Source organism: Delphinus delphis, chromosome 20 (assembly GCF_949987515.2).
Source record: "Delphinus delphis chromosome 20, mDelDel1.2, whole genome shotgun sequence".
Lineage (NCBI taxonomy): Eukaryota > Metazoa > Chordata > Mammalia > Artiodactyla > Delphinidae > Delphinus > Delphinus delphis.
This window is the reverse complement of record NC_082702.1, coordinates 43,551,865-43,572,707: the sequence shown is the minus strand read 5'-3', so window position 1 is coordinate 43,572,707 and position 20,843 is coordinate 43,551,865. Positions and strand designations below refer to the sequence as shown.

Genomic DNA, 20,843 nt, shown 5'->3' with positions numbered 1-20,843 from the left:
TGGTGGAGATTTCCTCTTTGTTCTGAGCTGAAACCTACCTGTCTGTAGGTAGATATCTGTAGGTATCCACCATGTGCTTCTAGCTGTAGCCTCTAAAGCAATGTAAATTATTGTAATCCCTCTCGTATGTACCTGCCCTCACAATTCTAAATCTGGATGACATTTCTCTCCCCTTTCCCAGCGTGCCTTCCTTCCCAAAGACTCCTTTGCCTTCTATTTCTGATTAAACGTACCAATTTCTTCAACTCTTTCACCTAGGGCATGATTCCCAAATCTTTCACTATCTGGGCATTCTTCTCTTTACACTTTCTACTTTATTCATGTCCATCCTTAAAATTGGCATTGAAAACTGAACACAGTACTTTAGATATGTGTTGACCAGTGGGTCGCTTTCTTCCCTTGTTATCCATCCATCCATCCATCCATCTATCCAAATGACACTTAAATAAGCTTCTGTGATAGGAGACACTGTTCTAGTTACTACAGGGGATAAAAAGATGAAAAACTTCAATGAAAGTCAAGTCTAGTGAGATGATGACTGGAGGAAACCATATTCCTACCAACACAGCCTAAGCTTTCGTTAGTACTTTGGCAGCCGTGGATCACACAGTTAGCATCTACTGAGTTTGTGGACCCCTAAATTTCTAACAAAGTCTCGCAAAACTTACTCTTAAACAGATTGCCCTTGTTCAGTGCATTGGCATTTGATTTTGGGAACTAAAGTTCAGAACGTTCCATTGATTCTGGCCTTTGAACTTTCAGCCCGTTATTTCAGTTTATTGAGATCTTTTGGGAATCTAGACCCTGTCCTCCAAACATCAAGCCTTTCCTTTTAGTTCTAGTCCACCTACGAACACCAGTAGCTTAGTCCGGAACCCTGGAGCATATCAAGCCAGCTTTGAATCCATCCAGCTCTATGACTAGCAAGGCCTCATTTCTTTATCTTGGCTATCAAGGAGATCATTTTTGGTCAAACGTGATATTGAAATCAAAATACAGTGGGCCCAAGGAATTTTTTTTTTTTTACCAATTTACTAGTATAAATACTAAATAAATAAATGCATTAATAAAAAGTAGAACTGAATACCAGGCCTTTTCCAACCCCGTGTTTACAGAGCGATCAATCCACTAATGTGGAAATTGGCAGCTCCAGAAGGTTTGGGATAGAGGATCTCCCTGTTCAACTCAGAGATACTAAATCAGCGGATTAAGTCTCCAAACTGTCTCTGGGCCTAGAGAGGATAACAGTGTTCTTTATAAGCATCTTGAATTTCTACTTTAAAAATGAAATCCACTGGGTCCTATTAGTCTGTGGTTTGTCTGCTCTGGTTTTTGCAAACTTGAGATGGGCTTGCATCGTGATTGGTTACAATATTCTGCTCTTTGGAAGGGGGAACCCACTGACCCCTGACTGCAGCCGGTCATACAGAGAGTGTCAGAGGCGGACCAATTACCTAAGAGGATGGAGAAAAATCAAACAGAGGCCGGGCACAATGAGGGGAAAAAACACACAGCAGGCCCAGCTTTAGTTCCACTGCTTGAATTACCACTGTGTCAATAGAAGGTGATAAATCAAGGGAGATATTTACTGATTAAAATTACATACTCCTACGGGAAACTGTATAAACAGATTGAAGAACAAAGCCTTCAGGGACTGAGCTAGCTGAATCCATCCAGGCTTTGGCCAGTCGTTTCTGGCTCCAGCCAACTCTTGGACCCAGGGGTCATCGAGAGAGCAAGTTGCTCCATGAAATCAGACTTGCTATGCACAGATCCAAATATTTGTAGGGAAGATTTAAAGCCACGTTGGGAAGAGATTCAGGACCCAGATCCATTCACAAGGGATCCTCTTATTTCATTCTTCTTTTTTTTTTTTTGCTTTTACTCTCAAGTCTGGTCTAGACTCACTAGAAGGATCCAGATCACCTGGTCTCTGTGCCCTGCCTGCCAGCGGAGGTCATGAGGCCACAGATGCTGAAGGGACGGCATAGGAGACATGAGTGGGCATGAAGCCCACTCCCACAGGGAGACTGGGGGTGGCAACTGTTGCTAATAAGCTTTTTTTTTTTTTTTTAACATTTATTTATTTATTTGGCTGCACCAGGTCTTAGTTGCAGCATGCGGGTTCTAGTTCCTTGACCAGGGATGGAACCTGGGCCCCCTGCATTAGGAGCATGGAGTCTTAACCACTGGACCACCAGGGAAGTCCCAGCCAATAAAATTTTTCTGCCAACCCACCCCGTCAACCCTTTTGGGCATATTCATATTGGTGTTGCCAGGGCAACAAGAGCTCTGGTCTGCCATCCTGGTCTCCCCAGGCGCGTTGCATGGTCAAGTGTCATCCTGCTTCTTTATATGGGGATCTTCTTTAGTGAGAGAAGTGCTTATGGGAATGTCTGGAGCAATTTGTGTAAGGAGGGCCTAAAGCGAGGTTGCAGTTTCGTTTTCAGAGCCATCTCTTTATGCCAGCTCTTCCTGTGGGAGTGAGACCGTCACCCCAAACCCCTCTGTTCTGATGGGGGCAGCACAGGTTTCCACCTGATGGATGGGGAAGCCCTCAGGGGGCTGCTGAAATCACCACTGGCTGCGTTATCTATGAGCAGTGTCGGGGTGAAATTCTGCCCTTCTAACCCAAGTTCCATTTCTTTCCTTTTGTGCCCTTGGCTGTGAATATGCAATTATCACTCAAAGGGAATTGGGCAAAACTGCTCTGGGATAAGTAGGCTTTGATGATTGGGGAGGAGGGAGGTGATCATCTATACGAGGTCAATATGTCACAGAAGTGTGTTGGAGGCATAATTCCTATTAGGGCCACCATGCATGGTTGGGTGTTTTGTGGGTTTTGTAAACGTGCCTGGCTGAGGGGACAATTGGGGGCTGAAACCAGCTGATGTTCTATCTGCCAAGCTGTCTCGCAGAGTGCCCGGACACAGGGCAGTGTCCAGATGGAAGGGCAGGTAAATTTATCTTCATACACGGGAAAAGTTGGTCCTTCAGGCATGCAGTCCATGGGCTTTTGTCTACCCAGTGTGGCCACCTTTTCCTAACTACAGCATTTAGGAGTTCATACTTTGCCTTTTAAAAGGCAGCGGTGGCTAATAAAACGCCTGTATAATTACCCTGGCTCACTCTCTTGTTCTTTCCCAACTGGGTTACTGTAAAGTGAGGTGAGCGCCCCTTCGTTTTTTTCCTCCCTGAAGGGATTTGTCAAGCATTCCCTGTCCGCGTGAACTCTATTCCTGGGGTGTCACTGAGCCCTTCTCTTTCTACCGGCCTCCAGAGATGGTTGGTGTTACAGCTCAGACATCACACACCGTCTTAACTTCTGGAAAACTCTGAGACGTCCTTTTATTTTCTTTGAAAAGGAAGTTATGTTTATAGCCGCTGCGCTTGACTGCTCTGCCCCTTGGAGCCTCCTCTGAATGGTTTCCAGTGTGTTCGCTTATCTCCAAATGGAAGTACGTTTTGGAGATGGGGAGAAATTAATAACGATTTCCCAAGCTGAGGAGGTGAAGTCGGCTGTCGCAAGCCATGGGGGCGCTCTGATCTCGTTCTTCTGCTCGGCTTGAAGAAAAATCTCTCTTTGCCCTGGAATACCATGGCCTGGAGGCCTTTAAATTAAAAACAGTTGTGAAACTGGCAGCAATTTAGAACTTATGCCAGTGCATGAATCCGTAAAGAGCAGGGCCTCAGGGATGCAGGTCATGTGTCTATAAAGAGGCCTGCTTTGTATCCTTGGTTGTTACTAAGGCAAGCCTTTGGCCTACCACTTCTTTTCTCTCACAGGGGGAATGCTGGCTCCTTGGGGTTGTTTCCCAACCTTCCTTCTGACTTAACCTCCCGCCTGGTCCCCGTCCTGGGGTTCTAGGGTTTGCCCCGTGCATGGGGGTGCCGTCAGGGCCTGGTGTTTCTCAATGTCTCCCAGGTCAGGGACAGAAGCGTCCAGACAGTGGTTGATGCCTCCCAAGAACACAGGGTGACCAGGAGACAGCATGGCAAGGGCTAGAGAAGACAATGTAGCTACAGAGGAAGCCCCCGCGGACAACGTGAATCCAAGCCTGCAAAACCAAACACCGTTTTATGGAAGATATTTTTGTTAACTCCCAGAGAAGGTAGCGGAAATGCCAGACAATAAAATAGCAAGTTGAGGATGGGCCAGTAAAATCCCTCCTTAGTGTTTACGGCCTGACTGCTTTGAAGCCAGGAGGTGAGCTTGGTCAGAGGAAGGGGTGTGAGCCTCGAGGGTGGTGGACAGACAGAACCTTAACTCTTTTCCCCACAAAAATCTTCCCACTGACACTTTCTCTAGCATTTTGCCTCCTCCAGTGCGGTGTTCTTGTGCAGAGGGTCCCAGAACATCCTAAGTTATATGGCATCATTAATTAAAAAGTGAAATCCACCTATAAGGACAAAGAAGCCCAAGGACGCGATATCAGTTAATCCTATTTGGCAGAAAAAGAATTCACACTTAAATCTGAAAACATAATTATTTCCTTAAGTCACATTCAGAGTTGTATTCAGCAGGTTATGCTGACAGTCATTGACTGACTGTCTCATATGTGTGGTAGCAGGGAATAGTTTGGTGGGGTCAGACATTACATACAAAGATAAGGGATCTGCATTGTTTCTTGTAGAGAATTGATTTTCTTTTTTTTTTTAACATCTTTTGCTTTACAATGGTGTGTTAGTTTCTGCTGTATAACAAAGTGACTCAGCTATACGTATACATATATCCCCATATATCCTCCCTCTTGTGTCTCCCTCCCACCCTCCCTATCCCACCCCTCTAGGTGGTCACAAAGCACTGAGCTGATCTCCCTGTGCTACGCGGCTGCAAAAATATGGAACGCTTCACGAATTTGCGTGTCATCCTTGCTTCAAGTAGCAGGGGCCATGCTAAGCTTCTCTGTATCGTTGCAATTTTAGTATACGTGCTGCCGAAGCGAGCACGAGAATTGATGTTTTAAGGCAAAGGGATGCCTGAGCAGAGCTGTGCTTTAGAAGAGCCATAGTAGAATAATTTTGAAGATACAGGTAATAGCTAATGTCTCTTGAACACTTACTGTGTGCCAGAAACCGGGTTATTTTATTACATGCATTCTCTTCTTGAATCTCCATACAACCATACAAGATGCAGGACAAAAGTCACTACATGCTGGACACGGCGTGTACACAGAGGACGCTTAGCAGCCCCACCAGGTGTGCACCCTGGGTCTGTCACGCCACTTCTCTGCCATCTTGGGCAAACCCACCTCTCTTCACCTCATTCTTCTCAGCTGAAAAATGTGGATAATAATATCTAAGTGAGATGATATAAAATGTCTGGTAGAGTGCCAGGCATAGAGTAGGTGCTCAGTAAATGCTTTGTTGGTGAACTGGGCAACTGCCTAGTTTCCAGAGAAAGTTTTTTTTTTTTTTTTTTTTTTTCCATTCAGAAGAACACTTAACTCTTACTGAGTATTTTATTCATCAAAGACTTGGCCTTTTCTTCATGAAAAATATATCTTTTAATGGGGGTCATTTCTTGATGTTTCGTGTAGCCTGTATTTAAAAACATTAGCCATTTCCTCTAATAGGAAAGTTGCTACACAAGTGAAAAAAAAAATAAGGCAACAGAAACAATGCCCATTATATTATCTTCAAGCCTTTATTATGTAGGTATTAAATTTGAACTCAGAGGTCGTCACACTCTGAAAGTGTTTCCATCTGGAGCGCTCCATTCTCCATTCTGTCGGTTCAATTAAGCCTGAGAATTTAAATTATCTCCCTAACTCTAAAAATATGTATAGATACTTCTGAAAGTGGAAACGATTCCAGGGCTTAGAAGAAATGCTGTGGAGTGAATGTGCTCACAGCTCTCAGGCCAGGAGGGTTGACCCTTCCAGATCTTTGAAAGGTTGTGGAAAGACCGTAAAAATCAAATCAAATCAAGTCAAAATAGACAGCCTTTCTCTCAAGAAGAGCGTTTGGAAAAGAGGTGGAGGGATGGAAGACTCGTGTGTGAAAAAAACATACACACTCAGTGGGAAACATGTTTGTCTAAAAACATTAAATTAAAAACTCTGAGTGACAGCATTTCTTCCTTTCTTTCTCTCATTTCCAGTTCATTCTTATCAGAATTCTGTCAGCTCTCAAACTGACATTTTCCTGTTCTGATCTTTTCTCAGATAGTAAAGAGGGATTTTTATTTTTTTTATTTTTTTATGGGGCTGATGCAAACAGCAGATCCATCTACAGAGAAACGTCAAGGACGGTTTGGAGTCCTAAACCCTGACCCTCCTGCCCTCTCCTAACTAGCTATTGACATTGAACTTAAAAAAAGCGGCCATGCTGAGATGAGATAATGCTTTAAAGTGGAAGAGAACAGGGCTACAGGGAGGAAGTGGGGGGGGGGGGGGGTTGGCAAGTGAATTTGCTGCTGGACCAAGCGTCAAACTTCAGGCTTTGAAAAGTTCAGTTTTGCTTCAAGTATCCGGGAAAGAAAATGGGCCGCATCCTTGAGAACAGGTATGGGGTTAGAGAGGAAATAGGAGGAAATAGGGGGAAATATGGGGTTAGAGAGGAAATAGGAGGAAACTCTTATTCCAGGAAGTGTAATGTGGTCCCGTTTTCAAGATCTTTGGGGTCGATGAGCTGTCACATTGTTTTGTTTTGTTTTGTTTTTAAATTTTATTTATTTCATTTATTTATTTTTGGCTGTGTTGGGTCTTTGTTGCTGCACGCGGGCCTTCTCTAGTTGCGGCGAGCGGGGGCTCTTCATTGTGGTACATGGGCTTCTCATTGCGGTGGCTTCCCTTGTTGTGGAGCACGGGCTCTAGGTGTGCAGGCTTCAGTAGTTGTGGCGCACAGCCTCAATAGTTGTGGCACGAGGGCTCAGTAGTTGTGGCGCACGGGCTTAGTTGCTCCGTGGCATGTGGGATCTTCCTGGACCAGGGCTCGAGCCTGTGTCCCCTGCATTGGCAGGCGGATTCTTAACCATTGCGTCACCAGGGAAGTCCTTGTCACACCGTTTTTGCACTGGACCCGTGAATGACTCCCTTTGCTCGTGTCCTGTAACAGAGTTGGGCTTTACAATGCACGCGTTTGGAATTTTTGATGTGAATATCTAAAGGGACTTTCTCCATCGTCTCAAAACGGAGAAGTAGAAAGAACACGGCTTGCATTCGATTCTGATCCCTTTGTTCTCTGGATTCTATTAGCTTTGGCTTCTGTTTACCCTCATTTAAAGAGTCTTCTTCCACCTGAAATTGTGAATGTGACCTGCTCCCTCCCTAGCTGGGAACAGAGATAAAAAGAGAAATGATTTCTCAGAAAAAACTTGACTGTGCTATTGTGAGCCATCTGTTCTTATTTTCCTATCACTGGGTCCTGAATGTTCTAGAATAAAGCCCTGGCATCTCTGAAAATGTTTCCTCCATTTCACCACTGGTTAGAAATGCGGTTCAGTGAACCCATGACCGACGCAGAATAAAATCTGTGAGAGAGAAGCTTGGATTCCTTGGGGGTAGGGTTTATTTCATTTTAAAATGAGTCCTGGTACACCTGGATTCTCTCTTCTCACCTTACGGCAATTTATTTACAGAGAGCCTGGTGCCTTGATACTTCCGAAAGGCAGGGTGTTACTCTGCTCACACAGAAAGAAGTGAGGAGTTCTCTAAATGTCTCCACTTTCTAGAAGCTGCTGGTGTCTTCTGGGCCGAGCCCTGGGGAATCCAAACCCTTTCCAGGCATGCCAAAGGCCAGCGAGCAGCACGGAGGACTCTAATCACATGATCATTGTTCACGGCCATGGGCAGACACCACTATCTCTGTCTCCTTTATGTTCATTGCTTGAGACACTTGAAATTAGGCCTGACACAGCGCTAACAAATGTACTACAGGGAATGAGCCTGCACTGGGCCCTAGGGAATGCTCTAGAAGGCTTAATAGGTCTTTTCCATCTTTAATTTCCACAGTTCTAAATATGCTGGCTGCTTAGAAAGCAGTAGATTGATTTCCGGGCAGACCGGTTGGTTTTGAAAGCACTTAGTGGAGAGGATTTGGCTTTAGGTGGCCATACCCCTTGACCTTGCTTTAGTTTGGGCCTGGATTCTCAGGTAGCTCCTTTCACCTCCCTTCGGCGGAGAGCGAGTGGGCAAGGGGTGGTCCTAGGCTCCCCCTGAGCTCATTAACCAGCCGCTATCACCCCTGTGCACTGGGGACTATGTCTTGTCTCTCCGGTTATGTATAAGCAGATCAGGGCACGGAAGCGGTGCCAGCTTGGCTCACCACTGCCGCACACCCCTCTGAAATAAGCCGAGCGTTCAGGTTGGATGGCCAGCCTTCCTTGGAGGAAGCCTTCTTGTGTCTTCTGAAGACGTGGTGAGTTCCACGATCACTCCTTGTCTAAGGTCAAGGGAACAAGTCTCACCTTAAAGAATGTATTGATAGCTTTCAAAGCCGGAAGCTGCTGAAATGCGCGGTAGCGTGACTTCATATCACGACGCAGCTGGTGGATTCATTTTGGAAGTGGCCGGTTGGGAGGGAAACTTGCTATTTTTCTTTTGGTAACTGTTCCCGTTGGTTTACCCTACCCCCATCCTCACCATGACGCAAGGAAGCAATTACAGGCAATAAAACAGACACAGCTAAGTCTAGGGAGAGGGGAGGGCCCTCGGAGGTTCCAAATTTTCTTTGAGCTCACACACAGATTGCCTTTTCCTGGACATGGGAAATAGGAACAATCTCAGCTTTTCCATCCATAAGACAGGGATCTTAATTATTGCTTGCATCACAGGAAACGTCATAAGGACTAACTAGCTAACATTTTTACCGTGAGATGGAGATAAATATATATGAAGCGCACAGGATCTTTCACGATGGCTAAAAGTGCTCTTAAGAAGGAAGCCCAGGCATTCACTCCCTTTGCATTTTCCATTTCAGGGTGAAATATACAGCTGGAGAAGCTACTTGCGACTGACGGAATGCTGGGACTAATCTCATGCTTTGAACTATTTCATCCAGAATTAAGGAGCCAGTTCCCAATTATTCCAACCTCAAGGTCACTCACTGAACCAGTACTTCAGGTAGAGGAGGATTACGTATGGGTGAGAGAAGAGAGGAGGCATGAGGACCACAGGGCAGAGGAAGGGAAGGGAGAAAGAGAAAGAACAGAGGAGTGAAGAGGGCTTGCATTACTTTTCTTGTAAACTATCTGAATTTGAAATAATCATGGGTCAGCCTTGGTCACGCAGAAACGTGCCAACTCCTAGAGTCCTCCTCTTTGGTGTGCCACCCCCTACAGGAAGGAAGCAAATCCTGGAAAGGATCTTGCCTGCCTTGTGCCTGTCTGGTGGCTCTACCCAGCCTAGAGGTCACATTCAGAGGCATGGAAGAGGCAAGTACCTCTTCTTCCACCAGGCGTTTCATCAGGATTCTGTAAGCTTCAGATGTAACCCCTCTTAAAAATCTGAAAATGAAACGAGACACATTTCTGAGGTTGTCAGTAGGTAGGTCCACTGGCTCGTGGTAAGTAATCTCTCTGGGAGGAAGTCTTGGCTCTGATGTCTGTGTTGAACGTTCCGTGGCTCCCCCCGGCCGCCCCAGCGCAGGTCTATTCTCTGGGCGAGGAGGTGGTGATGATATTGCTACTAACGACCAGACTGAAGCGTAGCCTCAGGCTGTCTTGCAAAGCCCCCTCCAAACAGCCTCTAATTAATTTTTATCCTGCCATCCCAATGAGTCCCGGGAGTGCAGCAACCCAACCAAAACCCCTCATCAAGTCATTTGGAGAAAGCTTTGACGTAACACTTGCCGATTTCAGATCTCTGAAAGAGAAACTGTGGCAGAAGAAACCCCCAACCCTTCCCTACACTCCTCCACCCTACTTGTTTCTTTTCTTTTCTTTTCAGTTTCTCGTCTTTTCTTTTACAGTGGCCATAAGTCAGACCTTTCTCTGGCTCCCTCCAGCCCATAGTTCTTTCAGCGAGAACCCTTGAGATACACATTTCTCTTGCTGATGGAGGAGGAACCCTAATTCTCTGGGGCCTGGGGCTGGTTCTCCCTCTGGGCTGCCCCAGGGATCCCAGCCACCTTTGGAGGGGAGGCTTACAGCCTCTCTGGCTTGCAGGGGGGCCAGGTCTCCTCTGGGCTGTGAAAACAGTCTTCAGTAGACATAATGCTGGAAACTGAGGGAAGGTTCCACAAAGAGGAATTTTACCCACTGAGCACATTAAAGACACGGCCTTCTACCCTCCCCCTCTGGAAGCGCTACTGGCGGCAGCTCGGTGGCGCTGGCCGGCTGTCCATGCCGGGGGTCTGTGCAAAACTCCCAAAGGCCCCTGTTCAGGTGGCCTGTTTCAGGGATCAGAGACAGAAGGGCCCCTTCCGCCCTGGCACCGGCACGTGAGCCTCGCTTGTTGCCTTCTATCCGGCTCAGAGTCCTTCCCAATCACCTTCTCCCACCAGCCTTTCAAAGCCCTCCCGGCCCCTCTGTTCATTCAGGATGCTTCTCCTGGGAACTCAGAATGAATGAAAATTTAGGAAGAGCGGCTGTTTGAAATGATGCATTCAGAGGTGCTGAAACCCAAACCACCCGCCGTCTGGGCTTCCTGGGTTTTCAGGACAAAAAGGTCGAGTGACTGTTCCCTTCCTGAGGTCTCAACAGAGGACAGTGATCTGGTGCCAGCGGCTCTGGTGTTAATTTCATGATCCCTGGGTGCCAGAGAAATTTCCTCAGGACCCGCTTGACTCGACAGCCCCTGAGAAATGGGGCCATTGTTTCTAATGAGCTTCAGCAGTCTGACTCCTTTAAAAGAGTTAATCACAGAATCACAGGCCTAGAAAGGACTTCTCCGGCGGCTCCTCTGTGCCAGGTCCAAGTGGGTGAGAGCCGATCCTGTTTTTGAAGATGCCCATGGAGCCCCACTCCAGTGACGAATCACTCGCAACTGTCCTCTTTAGTTTTAACCCCATGCGCTAGTGTTTGAAACAGATTTCCGTCTGTGCAGTCCTCGGAAAAGGTAAAAAGCCTTGCTCATCATGCAAATGGGGCTGTCCGTTTCCTACTCCTCTGCTCTTTCCTGCCTCCCTGGATGGTGGCATGGCCCAGCGGTGAAGAGCAAACACTGGGGAATCGGACACGCCTGGGTATGATGTCTGGGTTTTATAATTGACAAGCTGTGCTACTATGTCTCAGTTTCCCTGTGTGTGAAACTGAGGAAATAATAGTCACCTCACTGGGTTGTTTTCAGGATTAAATGAGATAGTGAAAGTCACGTGGTTGCCTTGGGTCAGGGTAGGGCTTACTCTGCGGCCACAGATAAAAAGGCTCCCACTGGAGCGGAGTTGAGTGCATGTGGATTCTTGCCTGTCTGGCTGTTCTGTTGAAGATGCCAAGGGATACCTATGGGCCAGGCAACAGAGAGCCATGGAAAGAGAACTGGACGGAGGGTCTGGAGACCTGGGCCCTAGACACCGCTCTGCTGTAGCTTAGGCCGTGACCACTCTGGGCCCCAGTTTTCCTGTGAGATGATCTCCACCTGTCTTCCTGGCAGGGCAGTGGGGAGGGGAGAGACGCGGCTATGGCTTGTCAACTGGAAAATGGTCTTCAAACGTGAGGCGCTAAGGGCCCCGAAGGGGGATGATGAATTGACTCCTCGGGCCCGTAGGCCTGCCTGCTGCCCTCGGAGGCCTCTCTGGCACCGAGCAGTGCCCTGGCATTTTGCTAGCCTTGCCCTGAATTGCCAGTGTCCTGGGAACCTGGAGGGGGATGAGGGAAGTTGAAGTTGATTTCCTCACTTCTTAGTGCTCACATTTCCTTAGACTCTCAGTCCTGTTTTGTTTTGAAAGGGACAGCCCCTGTCTGGGAGGACCCCTCAGTCAGGAGGCAGCATGCAGAGTGGCTAAGCATCGGCTAAGCCCAGGGGCTACAGGGCCAGACCCGGGCTCTGTCTTAACTCTGCCACTTTCCCAACTTGTGTCCATGGGCAAGCTGCCTACCTGTCTGTGTTTCAGCATTCTCTGCTATAAAATGGGGATAAGAGTAGTTTCCACCTGATAAGGTGAAATGACTACACAGAATGTGCTCACAACAGTGCTCTGGGACGTGGAAAACAGTAAATATTAACGGTATTATCATTAATTGAAATTTCCTAGTCCATGCAGTGATGAAGCCTGACCAGGAGATTCCTGACTCAGTCACGGAACACCTCACTCAGAGAAGACACTCAAGTCCAGTGGGTTCTTAAGCTGCTGGGGTAGGGGGGCACATGGCTTGTTGGAGGAAATGATAAATGTTGTGGACTCCCTCCGCAGAAAAGTTAATATGAGTCCCAAATTTCACATATGTTTTTCCGAGGATTTCAACACAACCAAACCACGGAATTACTGGGGTCCACAGACCCTCGGTTAGAAACTTCTGTTTTATCGCCTTCTTGTTTATGAGCTTATCAGGATTATCCAAGTATAGCTTTGTATGCAGTGAGGATGTTTATCTGATTCAAAAATTAAATTATGGGTAACATCAACTGGAGAACCAGAAAGAAAATAAAATGTATGATATAACTGAACTGGAGCTAGACTTTATACAATCTCTTTCTTGAGCAGTGTGCTTTTGACGTATGCTGTTGCAATTTTTGTCCAAGCCCGCACTGCTCTGAGAGAGCCTTGGAGACATTCTCTCTCTCCTTCTTTCCCACCCTTTGGCAGCTGCAAAGAGCCAAGGGTCACTGTGTTAAGAATTTCCAGTTCTGGAGAAATGGAACGTCAAAGTTGTGAACCTCTTAGTTAACAATGAAAGTTTCCTTATTTCAAGTGAGATAAAGAACTCTCTTATGTATGGTGTTTATAGGCTAGAGTTTGGAAGAACTTAAATTAAAAAACAAATAATAGCAAATACGTCCTTCGATATGATTATACCCTGGACGGCTCCGTTGTAATTTGCTAGGAATTAAGGGTTGGACCCACAAGAGTTTAATTTTCAGATTCAACAGAAGCATATTTCAAGTCTCCCCGAATACCTTCTTAAAAAACACCACTCTTGGCATGGTTTTGATTTATTTTTCTACTTCTGTACCATTGGCTTTGCAAAATTAATTTGCTGCATAGAAATATCTTAAATCACCTTCCCGCTAAACCATGGTTGCTGTAGGGGAAGAAAAGGGGGAATCCTCTGTTTTCACTATTAAGGCATGCTAACCCACAGAAAGAAACTGACTGAAAGCTACACACAAAAATAAAAGTAATATCGACATTTTTCTTTCTTAGAGAAAGAAAGGCCTGATAAGGAAGAGAAATGCAAACTGCAAAATATATTTCAGTTTCTCCACAGATATGTACAGTGAAATGGGCTAGAGACAGAGCAAAAGGCTGGGTGAAAGTAACAGTCCAGAATAATATGAAATGCTGAAGAAAATACGAGACCATGACTGAACAGGGTGGGAGGGAAATGGTGGATGAAGAAGGGATGTATTTGGGTAAGACAGCTGCACAAATGGTGGGGGCAGGGAAGAGAAAGCCATAGTAATCACTAGTTACCTTCTTTGTACATGTATATCTTTCTATCTCCCCCATTGCCAGACACATGCCTCTGCATATTAGATACTCAGTAAATAAAGAGAGACAAAGAGAACACGTAAAAAACCCAGAAGCTTTGAAATTAATTTTGACTTAGATGTGCACTTTATCCAGGCTATGAATTTACCATTATTATCAATTGCTATCTGTTTCCCTTGCAATACTGATTTTTTTTGGTGTGTGTATATGTTTGCGTGTATGTGGTTTAAATGCTGTTCACAGATCATCAACTGCTTGCATCCTAGCCTTCAGAAGCTCTACGCCAAATGAGATAACTAGAGTTTCCTACTTATGATGGTGGGGCGGGTAGCACTATCCTTAGGACTAAAATAGGAGTAAGTGGAATCGTATCACTATGAGGTTGGGGCCTCCTACGGATCTGGGTCAGCAGTCTCCCATTCTGATTCTAGGGACTGTGGTACAGCCTGGGGATAACGTATCTGTAGATTATAGACAACTGCTTAAATTTCTTCTTTGGAGACTAGTTTCTGAATTGGGGATTGAAAACATAAAGAGATGAGAAGCAAAGGAAGAGAGAGATTAATGTTTTAGTCAACACTCAACAGAATATCAATCCTGCCAAGTAAAAACGTATTGACATGGTTTGAGAGACTCAGGATTAAGCAGAACATTTGAAATGTCATACTGTGCAGCTATTGAATGAAAATGTTGTATATTTGGTTAATTGGCCTACACACCCCTTATAATTATCTCTAGCCCCAAATAATGGATTGATACACTTAGGTGGCCCTTAAAAAATGTCATTCACCAGAAAGAGGCTTAGAGAGGACTCTACCCCATTGTTTCAGTGGTGCTTGAAATAACTGCAAAGGGTCACACGTCATGAACGGTAGGCACTGAGCAACATTCCTTGAATAAACAGGGAGCCAAGAGCTCCTGGATGGTAGGCTCTCTGGAGAGCAATGGAGCCTGGACACTGGTATTAATATGGTGACCCCTAGTGTTTCATCGTGGTAGCACCACTTGGAATCATACCAGCACCCTGGCCTATGTGGGGCTTCTCCATAATCTTCCGATTGAGGGAGTTATTGCCCATCATAATTGTTTACGTCTTTAAAACCACCATGTTAAACAAAACCCTCTTCAACTTTAATGCATTTTCCTGCACAGTATCCATTTCCAACCCCTGCCGAATAGAGTTGTCTTGACATTGTTTTTTCTTAGAATGTGTGGCCTCCTGTCTAAGCATTTCAAAGATCAAGACATATCAATTCATTACTGTGGTTGCAGTGTCATAAACAGTGGATAATGGCATCAACGGATGAATTGTTGGAGGAGGTGGGTATTGCTCTGCTCATGGTGTGGAACATGGCCAGCAGGGATTTACTAGGAGTACAGCACGCAGTGGGCAGACGAGCAAGCTGGGTGTGGTGAGTGGCACAAGTACTTGTCTGTTGAATTTTTCACCTTGGCACTCTCATCCAGACATGGCAGAATATTATGGGTACAAAGAAAGCAATCTGATTCTGTATGTTCATGTAAGGAGAAGAGGAAAGTCAAACAACCCAAGCTACCTACATTGCTTCCTTATTATTTATCAGAAAGTGTTTCTCTGGACCTGATTTGTACAGATTTCTATTAAATGTGATATATGTCTTCATTTCCCATGCTACATAATAATAGGTAGACACAGCCTGAAAATAAAAAATAATAATTAAAACTAGTTCAGGGGACGGGTGGGTAAAGGGTGAAGGGGATCGATCATGATGGATGGTAACTAGACTTACGGCGATCACCACTTTGGGGCATATACACATGTGGAATTATAATGCTGTATAACTGACATTTATATTAAAAAATTAGCTCATTAGTTATCAGGAAACATACCCGACATATCATAAATGGTCTGGGAATAGGCTGGCGGTTGGTTCACATCTCAATCCTTTTCACTCGATGGTTACTGCCCTGTTTCATCAGATATAAAAGATTCTGCTTGTCAGTGTTCCAAGTGTACTTGGGTGTCAGTAAAGGGAAAGGAGATAAGTAGAATATTTTATTTGGTGTTTTAAGACTCGAGTCACAATTCACCAAGACTACAAGTCTTTTAATTGTACAAACACTCATGACTATTTTTTTCTCTTCCAGGCGGGTATCTTTTCAACTCCCATAGCTAGAGTGACACCAGCTGACCCAAAATAGAGCTTGAGGACCAGTGTTCATTGTTCCATTGATAAACAAAGGACAGAAGCTACATAAACACACACACACACACACACACACACACACACACACACACACACACACACACACACAGAGACAGCAAATGTAATCCTGTCATTTCAATCAGTTCCTGGGTAACATCTTCATGGTTCCCTTTTTCTTGATCTAGACCTTGGGATTCAGTTGGTGCCTGGCTCATCTTTCTCTACAGATAGCTTCATTTATATACCAGATGGATATGTAAGGAGCAAGGGGCATTATCACCCTGGAAAGGGCAGAGATAAAAGGGGACCTTCATCTGTCAGCAGGAGGGAAACACGTTCTCCCAAGCAAAGTTGACTGCATCGGATCCCTCCCACTACCTACTTCTTTGTGATACTCAAATATGCCACAATATCTTTTTTTATAAAAATCAGTTCTACCATCTCAAAACAAATCATCGATATCAAAAAATATCAACATGATTTCCTTTCAAATTTAAAAAGAAAGAAAGAAAAAGAAGCAGCAGATTTAATTATCAGCTCAGGGACTCTTAACCATATGAATGTTCCTTAGACTACAGAGCTCCAGCCTCCAGGCCATATGTATCCAGAGTCATCTGTGAATGGGTGGGAATCCTTGGGAACTGATGTTCAGATTCAACCACACCATCACATTCTTGGGAAACACTGCTAACGTCCAGTCAGAAAGGATGAGGATGTTTTGTGGAGGCAATATGGATGGTCCGTTATAGAATGCAGGAAATGGGGTACACTTGGGTATCCAGGGGACAGAAAAATTGTGGTGGGGCAGACACACAAAATGATGAAGAAAACGCCGTAGTTATTGCTTAACTGCAATAATAAAATGCATGGTTGTCTAAAATAAAACCGTTGTACCAACAAGAAGTCCACAGTCCACTGCGTTTAGTGGCGTGTTGGAGTGACCCTCTTGCCATCTATGCCAATAGCCTCTTGTTTCCAAGGAAGCCTGTTTTATAGATACACATCAGAACATCTTCTTTTACCTTTTGACAAAATGAAACTGTGTCCTTGGGAGTTTCCCACCCATTGCTCTCTTGGCTACTTCACTCCAGTACTATTTCATTACTTATTGATTTTTCAATGCCTCTCTGCATGGCTGTAATTTACACAAGTCCTTATGGCCCTTAGCAATTCTTAACACCTCAAGGTAAGATCACCGACTCCACTAGAGAGAGACAGTCGGCTACTGTCTTTTCTGGAATGAGGAAAAATTGGTGAAACACATCGCTAAAACAAGTACCTTTGGGAGGCCTTGGTGGATGAAAAGGTAGCTTCACAAGAGTTCAGATGCACAATGAGAGCATGAACAATGCTAACTCCAAAGTGAATGTTGTCACATTCTTGATGTGCTGCTGAATTCTATGCAAATTTTATTTCAGAAATGAGGTAAAGAGTGTTCTGTAGATTGGCAGTACTTAGTTAAAAGAAAAAAAAAGGTCTGTGAAATAACCCTAAAGCTGATAAATGTGTATCTATTATGATTTTTAAAAAAGAAGAATCACTGCTCTTGTCAATTTGTGAAACAGATGTTTGCCTTTTATTGTAATCAATGTTCCACATGGAGGAGATGGAAATGAAAGGACATGTGTGCATGATGGAAAAAATAGAATAGAATAATAAATAACTTTGTGAGAGGTTCTGTTTGAGTAAAACACACCAGTGTTAAAAAGAGAAATAAACAAAAAAAAAGTGTATTTTTTTTCCAGACAGGTAGAACTTAGGCTCATAGTAATAAATCAGATCAAATTGGTAGAATTTCTAGTCCCACATTTGGACTTTATTATTTGGCTTTTTAAAAGTTTATAATTAAAACTTAATCAGCTATATTATTACATATTTCTAGGGAATACTTTTTATTTTACCTGTAAAATTCCTTCATGAATTTCTACTTCATATATTTAGAGTTATGGTGAGAATGTGATTATAAATTTCAAGGAAAAATTTAATATTATTAACTAATCATACAAAAAACGGTGTGATATATTTTCACCCAAATATAGAGTTGAATTCTCTCTTCGTTTCTTTTACAAAGTGATATTAAATAAAAACATCCCCTGAAGGAGTATATCTTAGACTGGTCTTGTAGGGAAGCCATCGTCTGAAAAAACCTGATAAGTGTCAGACCATTTACACAGTATCATGTACTTTACCTAGCTATGTGACCCGAAAGCCATTTCTAGATTGTTCCAAAACAATGAACTAATCAACCTAACCAATACATAGAATTATAGAATTTTTTTTTTTTTTTTAGCTTGAAGTGAGCTTAGGAATCAACTGGGTCAATTATAGTTTAATTTTTTGAAGTCAGTGAAAATACTCCGATCAAAGGAGCTATTTGGCATTTAAAGATTAAAAAACCCCAAATACTTGATGACATATTTTACTTTTCAATTGTCTATTGCCACTTACATTATTATTATTACTTTTTGGCTTTATGTCCTTCACTCGACTGTACCACCTGTTTTTCCAGTACACTAGAATTTACTGAGGCAATTGTAATGGACAATAGTTGTTGTTTGCTCTCTTCCCTTTCTGTTGGAACATGTACTCTAAATTTCTTTGCGGCGGGAGGTACCTTACTCTGTTCTCAGTCCATTTGGTTTGGGTAGGGCTGACCCAACCCCAGGTTCAAGGTTGACCCAAGCCTGGCAGTTGGATACCATACCACTGTCCACAATGATGGACCCAAGTTGAGACAATGAGAGCCCAATCCAGGACTTTGCTGGAGCCTTTGGCAGTGAGAGGCTCTCTCCCCTCGGAGTGGTAATGTTGGTAGATGTGAGCCTGGAGCTGCCAGGGACTACCACATGCAAATAGTCCCCCTGGAAATGAGGCAAACAGAACCTAGGTGGGTGTGGGAGCAGGGAGAGAAGGGAAGTGAGATCGATATTACTGTTTGAGCTGGTGAATTGGCTGATCCTGAAGCTACCTACCCCAGACATTTTGGCATATGAAGTAATACATTCCTATTTTTACTTGAGCTAATGTGAGTTTAGTTCCAGTTAGTTTCAACCTAAAGAGCCTTATTAATTAGGGCAATTTTGTCTATGAACAATATGCATACTTCAAATGGATTTCTTTTTGCTCTGAAATAGGAACGTGTAGGCAGGTTCACTGAATTCAAAGGGGTTTAATGATTTTGTTGTCCATTTGAGAAGAAAATGTTGCTAAAACATCTTAGACTTGACCCTGCAAACTGCCTTGGTCTGAGAAAGACTCTTCTAGCGTAAGAGAAGAGTGTAAAAAAATCCTTAAAAATCATAAGAAAGAGGAAGATTTGCTACTTTTGCTTTGTTTTGTTTTAGGGAGTACTGAATTATACAAAATCTCCTCAAATGTACTGTGTTTCATTGACATCTACGACAGCAAACAAAGAGCTAGGTGCAAACTAGGCATTTTTGGGGCTAAATTTATTAGAAAAAAGTTCTGACAGTTATTAACGCTTACTATATATATTAAAAAAAGTGAAAGGCACTTATGGCATGCCAGTACTTCTGAGGAATTTGATGCAATCTAAAAATGATCAGGCTGTTCTCTGAAGACTGACAAAATTCCAAGAAAACACCAAGAACATAAATCAATGGGAAGAGCCTCCTTTTTCTGTGGTTCACATGATCATCTTTGAAAAAAAAATTTGAATGCAAAGATTTAAGCTCACTGTTATTCATTCTACGGCTGCTGTAGCCCATCACTCACTCCTTACCTCAGGATGATGTGTAAGAACGCAAACCGTGTTAGAATGCATAGACGTGGCCCAAATCTGGGAGAGACCCAATATTTCTGAGCCCTTGAAATTCTCTGGAATAAGTACTGTTAAAAGAATGCCTTCAGGGACTTCCCTGGTGGCACAGTGCTTAAGACTCTGCATTCCCAGTGCAGTGGGTCCAGGTTCGATCCCTGGTCAGGGAACTAGATCCCGCATGCATGCCGCAAACTAAAAAAGATCCCGCATCTGCAACGAAGATCCCACGTGCCACAACTAAGACTTGGTGAGGCCAAATAAATAAATTAATTAAAAAAAAAAAAGAATGCTTTCATTTTGAACCAACTATCTCTTAGGCATTTATTTCCTAACCATCTTTTTCTGATGCTGTTGGCTGAAATGGGAGGCCAGTCAAAAGCCACATGGAAGAGAGATCTGAAGAAAATATAAACATTACTCAGGGCAAATGGCTCAAAGAGTTTCTGTACTAAGGCAGCCCAGCCATATGGCCAAGTTGGCCCAGAATCAAAATCAAAGTCATAAGACCATTGGTATGGCAGGGGAGGGTGTTAGGGCTGCTGGAATCAGAATGACTATACTGTACCACTGAGAACTGGGCCAGCCACATGGTGCTGAGGGAGCCAGACAGGAATTCCACAGGAGGAAGGTGGGCTTTGCCCCATTTTACCTTTCCAGACTCACCTCTCTTCCAGCTATGCCACCTGTTGGCCTTCTTTCACGTTAATTTCCTTTTTGCATCTCTGTGCTTGTGATTATGCTGGTCCTTCTGTCTGGAATTGTTGCCTCCTTTGCTCCCCTCCTGCCCCGTTTAAAGACCTAACCATCCTGCCTACCTTACTCTGCTTTCGTTCCCAGCCCGCCTGCATGTTCTGAACTGCCTGGGGTGCCGTAAAGCTCCAGCCCTTTTCTTGCTTCTGTGTCTTGACCTAGCTTCTTTCTCTTTTTCTTTCTTCTTTTCTGTCCTCTTCTTGACCTCCTCAAACTATCGTTCAAAACTTGCCTCAAGCATCACCTCTTCCTGAAAGCTCTCCCTGATCTCTCATTCCAGTTCAGAAGGCTCTCCCCTGGGCTCTTCTAGCGCCTCCTAGAGCCTACTTTATGAGCACTTACTCCACTCTCCAATAGCCATTGGCCTACACCTGTATCTCTTCCGTGGAATGACCGAGACAGCTGAGATCATGCAGCCACTGACTTGGCGGTCCTATCACTTAGCGCCTGGTGCTTGGTGGGAAGGGCGGAGAGACGGTTGGAAGGAAGGAAGGATAACTGAACCCTTAATCCTTCCCATATCCTGCTGCACTTACACACATACATAATGTTAAAAAAATTCCCCCGTTTGACTTCCCTAATGAACAGGCCCC

At 44.2% G+C, this 20,843-nt stretch overlaps 1 protein-coding gene and 1 pseudogene across 10 annotated transcripts in view; both read right to left on the bottom strand.

Moving 5' to 3' along the window:
- ZFHX3 (zinc finger homeobox 3) overlaps positions 1-20,843 on the bottom strand; it is a 1,367,978-nt gene that overhangs the window by 342,785 nt on the left and 1,004,350 nt on the right. The window lies entirely within an intron of this gene.
- Positions 4,836-4,950, bottom strand: LOC132417397 (U6 spliceosomal RNA; annotated as a pseudogene).